Here is a 10,552-nt window from a genome sequence, read left to right as displayed (position 1 = left end):
AAAATCGCACGACTTTTCCAATTAAGCTCCTTTACTACTTTACTTTATTTTAATACTACAAAATAAGATCAAGAGACTAGAGAAACACATTATCATTCGGTTAAAATAAAATAAAAACTAAAAACTAAAAACTAAAAACAAAAACTAAAAAGAAATCAAAAGAAAAAGAAAATGCAAACTCTTAAAAAAATTCGGGTTGTTTCCCGAAAAGCGCTTCTTTTTTAGGAGTCGTGAGTTGGACTCCTTTCCTTCTACATTGCGTCAGGTGCAAGTGTAACCTCCCTTTCTCCATAATCTTGAACCTTGCTCATTTGTAGGCAACCCTTCTGTTGAATGCATTTTTCGAGCTTTCTTGCATTTTTTGATTGACATCTTTATTATGCTTTCGTTTTGGTTCTTTCTTCATTCCCGTGTCTTTAGCTTTTGTCTTGTCTCTTTCCGGATTTTTCTTGCCAAAATGAGGCTCATCACTCTCTTCTTTTTTTTCTTCAACTTTCTTTGTGACTTGTTCTGGAGGTCTTGTAAAAGCAAACACCTCGAAAATCATAGGCGTTGATAGTGGAGGTGTCGAATGATTCGCTACTTTTTTCGATTGCTCCTTTTTCAAAGGCGCCTCCCATTCCTCCCAATCTTCTTCCTTAATGTATTCAAGTCCATCATGCTTAAGGAACTTTGTGTGTTATTGCCTCACTATATTTGTGTTGGCACGAGATGGGAAAGGGAGAGGTGGTTGATACAGCTCAACGACAGAAAAATCATAAATTTCTTTTATTGCCCACGACGTGGCACGATTGCCTCCATGTCGCGTCGACTAGGAAGCTTCATGATACTCTTCTTCTTATTTCATTTTTACTTGGAGTGAATGATTAGATTGTTCTTCTATTTAATCAAGGACCCCCATATGCAACAATTCTTCCTCTTGTTCTGTATAAACAACCATGACTTGAGAGATTAGGATTGGCTCGACGTTTCTTGAAGGTGTATCCAATAGCTTTTCTTGAACACGCTTTTTTAATTCCCCGACTTGTGTGTGGATGCTCAAAATAGATTCTTGTTGTTTTCTAAGTGTTGCATATGTAGCATCATGTTGTTTTTCGCTTGCTTCCATAAATCAAAATATAATTGACTCGAGAGCATATATCTTATCGGATTTGACTTGTTCTATTTGGTAGAGATCATGCTTTAGTTGTATAATTTATTTTGTATCTCGATCTCTCTTGTACTCCAATTCACAATCCCTTGTAGAATGGCGTCCCCCACAAGCTCTGCATCTATATTGAATTGATCCACCCATTTTAATGATCCTTTCTTCCATTGCGTCGAGCTTTGCAATTACTGAACTGATAGCATCTTGACCTCCATCTTTACTTGATTTTCCTCTAGTGAAATACTCATTTGAGTTGTGATAATCTATTGAATGCTTAGCGAATTCTTCAATCAAAGCTTTATTTGTTGTCGGATCCTTCTTTTTCATGGGCCCATGCGAGTCTAGAAGTTGGCGAGTTCACATGTGGAATCCATCATAAAATATCGAGATTTCTTGTTGCACATTGAAGTCATGTTGAGGAAAATGTCGTAAAAATCTCTTATAACGCTCCCAAGCTTCGTATAGCGACTCCCCTTCTAATTGTTGAAAATTCTAGATAATTCTCTTTAGCTTCGCCACTTTTGAAGGAGGGGTAAACTGGTTTATGAACTCAATCATAAAATCAACCCATGTCGTGATTGCTCCAAAGGGAAGTGATTTTAACCATTCCTTAGCTTCACCCTTCAACGTGACCAGAAAAAGTCGAAAGATCACCGCATCTTTACTCATGTTTGGTGCATGAAAATACTAGAAATTTCTGCCACCTCTTCTATATGCTCATAAGCATCCTCATGCTCATTCCCATAAAAAGATAGTTCCTTTAGCATGCCAAGAATTTGTCTTGGTAGTTCGAACTTTATAGTGGATGGGATTTTTGGTGGATCAAGACCTAATATGTTGTCGTTCCTTATATGTCGCTTGTACTCTTCCATTGACATGGTCATGATGTCCCCCATAATCCCTACTACAACAAAACTAGAAAAACACACGTAAAATGAACAAAAAAGAAATAAAATAAAAACCGACTGAGACGAAACCGCGAAGTGGTCAAGATGCCCACGATGTGGTGGATGTTCAGAAGAAAAATAAATGCAGAAAAATAATTTTTTGCGGTTTTTACCCCATAAAAAAGATCGAATAACTAAAAGCAAATAAATTAAAAATCAAATAATTCGTTCCCCGACAACTGCGCCAAAACCTTGATGTGCATAAAGTATACCTATCAACTTTTAATTTTATAACCTAACAAAACTTAACTAACTATGCACTTATAGGCAGTGTACCTAGCCGGATTATAGAACAGTAAAGCAATTCGGGTGTTGATCACAGGGAACGATATTTAATTAATAAAATAATTACTAAAAATTTAAACTAAAAAACACAACTAGAAGCGGGACGTTTTATCTGACTTTACAAGTTCAGATTAATTACGTTAGTTACCAAATAAAAGTTACTAGTCATCATAATCAGACTAACTATCATAAGTCAATTCAATAACTTTAACCCCAATGATCATGCAAGTTAAGGAAACTAAATTGATTTTAAAGGTAATTTGGACTCTGAATGATAGAATCTATAGACTACTATTCTTTGGTCAATTCATGTAATCGGACAAATATTATAATCAAATACTGCTCTCTAACACAGTTAAGCAACTAACTTATCACCTATATTAGGATATGACTAATCACTAGCTCTAATAATTTAATGCTCATAAAAAACTAGGTAAATCAATTTCATGCAATCAACTTTAGTTTGACTACACAAAACTTGAGACAATGCAATAAAGATAGAAACTTTAACAAGCTAGGTTTGGATTTATCAAACAATATTTAAAGGAAAACCAACTTCATAGATCCATCAATTATGAAATCAACACATAGTATTAGGAGTTCATCTAATCTAAACGAAAGCAAGGGTTATTAGACTATAATCACAGCTGGAAAACACATAAACAAAAGGGAAACTAAGCTAAACATGATTAAACTAGGCAAACCGAATGAATATGTGTGAATCCTTGCTCCAATCTCTTTATCCCTTGTTCTCTAATCGAATTCTACCCCCAAAGGGTTCTTGGAAGGGTTTTTCTTCGTTAATAATCGCAGGCCACAAACATTCAACTTCTGGAATCGACCTAATGTCCAGAATATATATACTTTCCAAATTCTGGCCACCACATCGTGGTCTTCATAGATATCCCGTATTCTCCAAGTCAGCGTCAAGAATCGCGCAGATTCCATTAACCACATCGGGGTGGTGATCACCACGTCGTGGTCGTGAGGAATCAGACTTTTCTTAAAACATGAAAGTCGTCCTAAATTTTGTCTAGTTTTCAGATCATTTTGAATCACATCAATCAGAGTTATGAGTCATGAGATATGGTCAAAACACTGACGAGGGGTCAAGCTGTCCAACAACATCTTTTTTTGTGTCTTCTTTTGCCTTAGCCTCTTCATTCCTGCTTCCAGCTCCTCGTTTTCTTCCTTTTCATCCCCAGCAAGTCTTCGCAGCTACAAAAGATATTCTAAAAAATAATAATTACCTTTTGTTCCAAAATAAACATAATTGTAGCTAAAAGTATTAGAATTATGCATTAAGTATGTAGTTAATTATGTACATATCAACTACTATACGCAGTCCTTCCACATTCTCACAACCATTCCTCGTACGACCTAACTCATCCCATATAATGCTTTGGGCCAAGTCATATATTGACCACACTTCCACCCCCGTCTACCACCTAGTGAATGCTACGGTTACCCCACGGTCTCACAACACTTCCACAACTGCCATGGGCCCAACCCATGGTTTTTCCAACCATCTACAAGAATTCCTACTCAAAGATCGTTAAGAGTCAAGACCCCCGACGTGAGCCTAGATGCGGATCCAAAAGGCGCCCCTACCTCTACTTCATGTCCCCGAACGAGATAGCCTTAATCCTCAACCTTTGATTTCATGATTACAACAGATCAATGAACAATATTCCTTGTGTAATCCTTTGCTCATACCACAACCAGAAACCAGCTATCCTCTTGTCCTTAGATATGAAACTCCAAGTTATTCCACACTAGAAAATATTTTCGATACCCTCAAGTGGTTCTCCCACACTTGGAATCAGCCCCTCCCTAACGACTTCAAGAATTCACTACATATCTATCCTCCATAGTGTCCAAACCCTAAGCTCTTCCAAATCGATCACCATCCATATCAATAAACATCTCAACCATAAACCTTTTCCAATAAACCTTTCTAATTTAAATAATCAAATTGATCCTAAAATTGCTCCACTAATTAAACCAAACTTCTTGAATGCTATCAAAACCGAGATCAGCTTACTCTTTTTCAACCTTACCGGCGTGACCCGCCGAAATGGGATTTCGCGTAAATTCGAGTCCTTCTAGAAAATTGGTCAATGCTTCTATGATGCTCTATTCATGGGTCCAAAATATTTGTTGCTCTTGAGGAAAGATTGTTGAACACATAGCACCATCAACTTATACTACTTGATAATTCTTGAGCAGTCTCATCCATTGAACCTAAGCTCGTGTAAAAGTGCATCCATTACACCATGAAGTAGATTGATAAATCAACCATATCTCTACCCTTACTAATGACAGCGATCAGTTAACGAGCCACCTAACCCTTCAATTGATATCCAATCTAAGCAACACACGCTCCTCTTAACTATATTTCATTGTCCCAGAAGGGACAGCCGCCTACGACGAGATCTTTTGCCTAGAAGCTTCTGATGTAAAGACCACATACACAACCTTGAAAGCATGTATCTGCCAGCAACTTACCCTGCACCCACTTCTGATCAACCCCTTAATCCTCTTGTCTATAAAAGATCTCAACAATCTCGAATATCAGAAATCCAACGAACTTACACTGCAAATTTCTCCGACCTAATGTGCTGGAACCAATCAAAATCAAATTGTTTGCTGATCCTTCAAAAAAAACACCCAGTCCTTCCCCACTCTAAGCTTACTCCCTCATTGGCCGACGTCTTCCACGTCGAAGCCTAAAACCGGTTCATCCAGACACTCTCTAAACACAGCTCTTTGTATGCAAAATGGCATGCTACAATTCTTGAATAGTAACCTGCAATACAACTTCGAACCCTTCGCGAATGAACCTCTTACCTTATGATTATCGAAGCACCCCGAAGGTTACATCCCTGATCCTTTAAAACACACTGATACTAACATAATAGACCTAAGAAGCTAACTATTCGAATAACTATCAATATGGAATCACGCTAAACAAGTACATCTAATCAAGATAAAACCGAGGGTCAAAATTTATACCTACAATTTCTTGCGACTCAACCTTGACCTCCCATGAGAGGATGGGTGTTTGGGCTTACACTCCCTCTGCAACCCATGCAGGACAGATGGCTTTGAGATGACCCGACTGGTGACAGTGGAAACACGTCAGGTCCTTCTTGCAGTTGCGAACGACATGCCCTTTTTCTCCACACTTGTAGCATTTGAATTTGTGGCAAGCAAATCCATGGGTTCCACCACACTTTCCACAGATATCAAAGTCCCACTGACTTCTAGTACCCAGGTTAGCAGCCTCGAATTCCTCTTCCATCGCTGAATGAGCCCTTTTTCTATTTCTGAGTCGTGTGCCTACATCAAGATCTCCCCGTAGTCGCCTCGACAGTCCCTCTCGTAGTCAGCAAGGCTGGAGTTTGCTCCTCGAACTTGACAATTATCCTTCTAGTGATCTGACTCACGATACCAGACAACTCTTCCCGCAATATTTGTGAAACCTCAGTGGCAATCCAACCATGTAACCCTGAGTCTGCACCAATCTCATAGGGCACTGCTTCCCGTCCAGGCGTCGTCATCCTATTAAACAAGACCAAACCATCATCATTAATCCATCATGCTTTACTCACTAAACAGAAACCTGCACACCAACCTCTAATGGCTTCTTAGACTCCTATTAAATTTCCTTGATTCGAGTATGTATCCTGTGCTTCCAGTAGTATGGGCCCAATACTATCTTCCACACCTATCCATACTTTCCTCAAGAATCATCCCGAATCTTCTAAGTTGCCTCCTCATAATGAGCACTCGCTAAATAGTGAACCATGCATACTACAACACTTCCTAGGCTATCCTAGGATCCACACCTCACCCTGCTATCAGCTGCCGAAAGACCCCCATTAGTGCCAGTTAACTACTTCATGAATATAATCACATACAACATAACTTAAATAATCTTATATTAAAAGACTCAACCCTACAATGGTTGGACTCAAATAAGAGTTGCGCAATAGGGTCAAATCCTTCACTTTAAGATTATTTAACCTTTGTAGCATATGACTTAACATATTCATGTAGTAGTTATTTCACACCCGAAAGAGTCCTACTAAACATCAAGCTAGCAACTTTCGAGCAGAAAGACTCTATAGGAAATAAGGCATCATAATTCAGACAATTCTATTATGCAATTCCTAAAGATCTCTACCCTACAACTAGCATGCAGTTCTATTATATTCACCATAAGTAAATAGCAGTGTGGGTATCTTGGGGCACACTTTCTTGCTCCGGCTGATCGTACACATCTCATCCTTCTTTGGTTACTCTTGAAAATAATTAAATTTTTTTTAAAACAATTTTGAAAACTCTTTTACAAATCCTTAGTTTGAATCTGGATTCACACAAATGCCCATCCAATTCGCTTAAACCAGGGCTATGATACTAACTTGTAACATCCAAAAATCAAGGAAAATTTTTAAATTTCAAAACCAATCCAAAACCATAATTGTTTGCAAAACGTAGTTTCCCCAAATGTCAAAATCATAAATCATGGTTCCCCAAAATCCAATCTCATAAAATCTAAAGGATGTGCACGTTCAAGCCTTCGGCTTGCCCCTATCCTCTGAAGTGCCTGAAACCATAAGACTCAAATTGTAAGCCAAAGCTTGGTGAGTTCCCCCACAATACCACACACAATCATATAGATAACAACATGCATATATGAGCCTTCAGCCTGAGTGGACCGCCTTGCAGGGCCTATGACTTATCTGGACCGCTCTTCGGGCCTTCGGTCTGACTGGACCGCCTCTCGAGCCTTCATCCTATCCGGACTACCCCGGATATCTTGACCTTCAGCACTAAGCAGAACCGCCTCAACCCAACAAACCATAACATGTCGACATATATAATAATAATCAATAACCAACAAGTACATGTAATCATACCGATCTACTAATCTAACAAGCACTCAGTGAACACAGGAAATCATACAGATCTATCAGTCTATCATATAACCAGGATGAGATCAATCCAATATACCATGATACATAATCCAGTGGGCCGGCATTGGTACCTTTAAACAACAAGTACAATGAGGAAAACTCACCTCACAGTCTGAAAATGTAGTTGAACAAGTCACTGCTCCAACTGTTGTCTCTATCGGTCACCTATACAATAAACAGTGACCTAAACTCAAGCTGGTACTCAAAATACCCCTAGGTCAAACTTTGGTCAAACCCCTGGTCAAGGTCCAAAAGTCAGAAAGTCAAAGAGTAAAAGAAGGTCAACACTGAATGAGTACGCCCTACATACTCAGTCATTACGCTGAGCGTAGTCATGTTCCATGCAAATATCGAGGCTTCTACGCAGTACGCGCAACGTACCGCTTGGTACGCCCATCATAGTTCGCCTGAGTTCTCACCTACTCATTAAGTGCATATTCCAAATAGACTTCACATACACAACTCAGATCTAATCCCAAGATATCATTCTGAGTCATAAAGTTTCCACCTTTACGACTTCCCATGGCTAGAAGGAGTCCGTACACCAAAATCCTAACTTAATACATCACCAAAAGCATCATAACTCTTGTATGGAGGGAAGAAAGGGACCAAGAGCACACTTTTATGACTCAAAACACCTAAAGATGTCTGAAAGGACAACTCATTTGGATTAGAATAAGCCATACTCATGGATACCAGGATTATGGGACCAAAAAGCTCATAAAACCCAAAACTAGCTAGATCTAACAAATACATCATCAAGGTTCAAGCTTTATACCTTCTGGAGTTGAGAAAAGCAATGTAGGCTCTAGATGCACAAGCTTGAGCTTCAACAATAAACAATCTTGAACTTCTCTTTCATCCAAAATGCACCCAAAACACATAAAAAGTCTCAAGATTTGCTCTAGGGTCTAAGGTTTCGAGTTGGAGACTCGATAGGGCGGGGGATGATGTTAGGAAGGACCCTAAGGGGTTAGAGTCCCTAAATAGGTCTCAAAACCACGGAAATAGGGTTTTTGCACTGCGGTGGTACGCCCAACGTACCTTACATTACGCCCAACGTAACACCCTAAAAAACGACTTCTTCTTGCCAGTACGCCCAGCGTATGCCTGGTGTACGCCCAACATACTGCCAGACTCTCTTCTTCCAGCTTAACTTCAAACAGCCATAACTTCTTCGTTCCAACTCCGTTTTCATCCAGACTCGGTTTTTCTTCTGTTTAAAGACACGATGCAAAGATAACTGGCTTCTTTTGGTTCTCCTCTAGAAAGGCGTACGCTTTCGGGTAAGGGTATTAAATTGAGATGAAGAGGTTGTTCGTTGACCACGACGTGGTAGGCTGGTGTGCCACGTCGTGGAGGTTATTTGACTCCCGTACATCTACCAAGGCTCGTGAGGTGCTAAGGAATGGTCTTCCAAGAATTATCGACACTTGGTTGTCTTTTTCCATATCGAGTACTACAAAATTAGACGAAAATACAAATTTGTCAGTTTTGACTCATATGTATTCGATGATTCCTCGCAGAAAATGTAATCGTTTTATCGACAAGGTGTATTTCCATTCATATTGGTTTTGGCTCTAGAAGACTTAGCTTCTTGTAGAATGAGTAGGGCATAAGATTTATGCTTGCCCCTGAATCGGAAAGTGTGTGGCTTGTGGCAAGATTCCTAAATTGACAGATAAGTGTCAAACTTCCTGGGTCTCTCATTTTCTTTGGTAATTTATTTATTATGGCAGCAGAGCAATTCTCATTCAATATGATGCTTGAGGATTCCTTTAATTTCTTCCGGTTCGTGAGGAGGTCCTTTAAGAATTTTGAGTACTTGGGCATTTGAGCCACTACTTCGACGAAAGGCATGTTAATCTGTAGTGATTTGATGTCCTACATGAACTTTTTATAATATTTAGCTTGCTTATATAGCTTTGCCCGACTTCGATACGGAAGAGGTGGTTTGTAGGCCTTCACAGGAGGTTGCTCCTTAGAATTTTGAGAATGTATGTGCAGTATCTTTTTCTTGATTGTCTTCCTTCGGTTCCTGCACACTTGACTGCTCATTGTTAGTTAAAGGAGTTGATGAGGCACTGTTTTTACCACTACGGGTTGTCACTGCCTTGATATGGGCCTTTGGGTTTGTTTGCGTGTTGCTCGAAAGTGTTCCCAATAAACGCTCTTGGAATAACCTTGAGAGTTTCCCGACTTGTTGCTCGATGTTGAGAATGGTTGTTTTCCGGTATCTAAGTGTAGCATCAGTTGCATCATGTCTCTTCTCTGAAGCCGCTGCAAATTGTGCTAGCATTGCCTCAAATTCAGATTTCGTTTCGGGAGCCGTTTTCTCCTTTTTATAGAATCCCTGACCTTGTAGCCTATATTTTTTCTCTTTCTCTTTCATGTATTCTTCGTATGGTTTCCACTCTCTCTTAGTTTTCCTCTAATTTCCGTCATACCTAACACTACTTGAGTAGCAAGCTTGAGAGTTTTGGTTCCCATATTCATCCAAGTCACAGTCTTTGGTCAAATATGGACCATTACAATTTCCACACCCTGCTTGAATCGCATGTATAGACTGCCCCATCTTTAAAATTCTTCTATCCATTGTATCGAGCTTTGCTAGTATAGATCGTGAATGGTCCGATGCTTCCTCTCTAATTACTTTACTTCTTGCGACATATTCCCTCGGATTATGGTATTCTCGCTAGTATTTTTCAAATTCTTCTATTAGTGCTTTATTGGTCGTTGGATCTTGTTTTTGTTAGATTAGGTGTCTAAGCCCATAACTATAATTGGTATGTACTTGACCCGATAATAGCATGGTCCATTTGGGTTGCAACTCTCTGGAGCAATTTGATAGGATGGATATTTGAGGAAGAGCTTATTGTGATTTATTAATATATTATAAGTATAATATATTAATTGAGAAATCACATTATTTAATTAGTATTGGTCAAGAATTAATTTGTAATTAATTCAGTGATCAAAAGAAACTAATTAAAGTTACGGGGATTGATTAGGTAAATCAGTAATACTTATAGTTGGACCCATGATCCATGTTGACTAGGGTTGGACTAAACCTACATGAAAGTCCATGAAAGGTTTAGCCCAAAAGGCCTATGTAATATGAAGATTCATGGTAAATTAGGGTTTGCATGGTTGTAATCCTAAGCTATAAAAGAAGTCCCTAACACCCTAAA

At 39.1% G+C, this 10,552-nt stretch overlaps 1 non-coding gene across 1 annotated transcript; it reads left to right on the top strand.

Moving 5' to 3' along the window:
- Nucleotides 1-1,553: 1,553 nt before the first annotated feature.
- LOC145168048 (small nucleolar RNA R71) lies at nucleotides 1,554-1,660 on the top strand. Its single transcript, XR_013741642.1, has one exon. It is a non-coding gene; the product is annotated as a small nucleolar RNA R71 (small nucleolar RNA).
- Nucleotides 1,661-10,552: the final 8,892 nt, after the last annotated feature.

This window comes from Lactuca virosa, chromosome 3 (assembly GCF_052849685.1).
Source record: "Lactuca virosa cultivar CGN04683 chromosome 3, Lactuca_virosa_CGN04683_v6, whole genome shotgun sequence".
NCBI classification, from domain to species: Eukaryota; Viridiplantae; Streptophyta; class Magnoliopsida; order Asterales; family Asteraceae; genus Lactuca; species Lactuca virosa.
The sequence above is the reverse complement of the archived record's forward strand: the minus strand, read 5'-3'. Positions and strand labels throughout refer to the sequence as shown.